The sequence below is a fragment of the Tupaia chinensis genome, unplaced genomic scaffold (genome assembly GCF_000334495.1).
Source record: "Tupaia chinensis unplaced genomic scaffold, TupChi_1.0 Scaffold000495_1, whole genome shotgun sequence".
NCBI lineage: Eukaryota > Metazoa > Chordata > Mammalia > Scandentia > Tupaiidae > Tupaia > Tupaia belangeri.
This window is the reverse complement of record NW_006160007.1, coordinates 375,234-378,334: the sequence shown is the minus strand read 5'-3', so window position 1 is coordinate 378,334 and position 3,101 is coordinate 375,234.

Here is a 3,101-nt window from a genome sequence, read left to right as displayed (position 1 = left end):
ACACGTTATTTTTAAACCCAAGTGATAAGAGATTAAACTAAAATACTGAAGTAAGATATGACCTAAAATGTTCAAATACATGGTACACAGACTGGAAGAAAAAGATAATATAAGAGTAAGATAATAAAAGGTGCTTTATAGAGCAAATTTTGGGGTAAAATTAATTAATTAATAAAGATATATTAAGTCATCAGGACAGTCACGACATTTTTTTCTGTGCAAAAATGGGTCATGACTTTCCCGACAATCCAATAGTTTGGGTTTGTGTCTTGCAGTTCATCAAAAGGTAGTATCTTGCAGTTCATCATAAGATTAATCTTGGCTCCTTCATTTTTATCTCTATCTAAATATCTACATATTGATGTCATCTATTTTTACTTCTATTTCTTTTCTTTCTTTTTATTTTTTTTAAGAGAGTTTTGGCTATATGGTATGTGCACTCACCAGAGAGACAGAGAGACAGAAAGAGAGAAATCATCTCCCAGAGGGAATGGCCACACCACAATCCCTTCTCCTCCCTCTACCTCTCTAGACTTTGGGCATGCATGCAGAAGTACTTGGCATGAGTTTCAAGCCACTGGGTCCAGGACTCCAACCATAGTGGACTATGTGGGAGTTCAGCAACATAACTATTACACCATCTGCTGGTCACTCTGCTTCTACTTCTATATTTTCATTTCCACCGCTATCTTTCTATTATAGTATTTATCATGTGTTTTGAAAGAGCATTACAAAGTTTATTTTCTTTTAGTCATTGCTGTAATTTCTTCTCCCAAAATGTGAATAAGAAAACTTGCAGTTTGATTCATGACTGCTAGACAACCTCAAATGAAATAACTTTTCAATGGTTCCCCAGTATTCTGTTACCTTTTTTTTTTTAATTTTGTGTGAGTGTATGCACTCACCAGAGAGAGAGAGAGAGACAGAGAAAATGAGAAACCACTCTTTCAGGGGAGATGGCCACACTCCAATCTCTTCTCCTCCTTTCTACTCTAGGGATCTTGGAGGACACGTATCTGGCGTGATTTTCAAGTTGCTAGGTCCAGACTTGAACTGTGGTTTGCCATTTGGGATCCAACTGCTTTAACTTCCATGTCCATCGTTTACTTCGTATTGAGCCTAATTAGGTGCTGTTCAAATCTTGTCTGCAACTTGCTTATTTACAACACTGCACTCTAATTTTCTCTGAAGCAAAAGCTCCATTCTCGGACAGGCTTTTCCCACATGGGTGTTTCATCCTTCTTCAAAGTGCATACGTTCAAAACAGAACTGTTTTTCTGTTCTCACACTGTCCTTTTCATTCTATTGATATTTCAATGAAACCATACATGGTTGAGACGTGAGAATCGTATTTGACTCTCCGCAGGTTTTCCTACTCTATGTTCAATTAATCATCAAAGTCTGCTCATATTTACCCTTGATTGTATCTGACCAGTTACTTTCTTTTGCTGTGTCAAAAAAAAAAAAAAGGCTTTATTGCAAAATTCAGGTAACTGTTACCAACTCCACAAAAGAAACTGTGAAAGATTTAAACAAAACAAGGAAAAAAAAACAACAACAGCAAAAAAACACCCCAAAAAACAAAACAGGCACTCAGAGAGGGGCCATTCCTTAAAAAGACTCCCAACTCTAGACTCTGCCTGCAAATGATCCTGTGGCCTTGGAAGTAGCGTCACTTTTCTGTGTCTCTTACAAAACAGAAACATTTTATATTAGCAATAGCTAATGCTGGTGGGGATTATGGATGTGCTTAGAAGAATGCCCGGAGCAGAGTCAGAACTCAGAAAATGCTGCCTCCCGGTAGGTTGAGGGAAGCTGAGGTCCCCCTTTGGCTATTGTATGCAAAGGTTGGGAGGTCTAAGGCCTCTACCTGCATGGACATCCTTGTGAATTTTCAAAAACATGGATGTGGCTCCTTTTATGCTCTGACAGCAACAAAAATGGAATTGCATGCCTCTAAATTTCTCTGAGTTAATTGGAGTTCTACATGAATGAAAAAAGCAGGTATTTGCAAGCATTTAATATCATTACTTGCTTTAAGTTAGTTTCTTTTCCTTTTTTTTAAAAAAAATAATTTAACTTTATTTAATTAATTAATTTAAAAACAATCGACCAGAGAGGGGCAGAGAGAGAGAGAGAGAAAGAGAGAGAGAGAGAGAGAGAGAGAGAGGAAGTGAGAAAGCAAACCACCAGGCCCAGGACTTGAACCTCAGTCAGGCACTTGGGAGTCCAGTGGCCTTAATCACCATACTACCTGTCAGCCCTTAGGGTTTCTTTTTTTTCTTTTTTTAAAAATTATTTTATTTACCTGTATTTTATTTATTTATTTATTTATTTATTTTAATTTGAGAGAAAGGGACAAAGTAAGCAAGAGAGAGAGCCACCAGGTCTGGGACTCAAAGTGTGGCCAGCCATGTGGGAGTTCAGCGCCCTTAACCACCACGCCACCTGCCAGCCCCCACTAGTTTCTTTTTCTAAAGAGAAAATTAAAAGAAGTTTGTCCTGACCTAGTGAACACAGACTGGTCCTGAACGAATTTCTACTGCCCACTTTACACTGATAGATTCACTTTCCAGTAAGCCGATTTCAAGTGTAGAGACTAATCTCAGACCTCCACAGGAAAAGTCAGACCTATTCAAACACTTGAATTGTCTTATGGCATTCTAATTTTTTTTCACATAGACTCTTATTTCTTTTTTCCTTTCATCCTTCAGCCTTAAAGAGGAATATCTGTTTTAATTATCTACTGTGTTTGCCATTGTAGTTCTGAGTGATTTTTAACCCTTTCATAAAGAATGTGCCACAGGCTCAGGGGTCATGTTTCCCACAGGCTCCAGGAAAGATCTGAGCAGGAGAAACGTGGCTTTCCAAATGGCCTGCGTTCAAGATTCCTAAACCCATTTATGCTCGTAATGTTTGGTATGTTTGATAAAAGAAATCAAAGTCATTATCCACATAAATTGGGAAGAAAAAAATTAAATATAACAATCTCATTATCTTTGAATAAAATCAACCTGTATTTATCCTGGTGTACAGCCATCTCTAAAATGCATTTTCTTTGGCTGTTCACTATATGCATATTCACAAGGAAAAATCTAAGA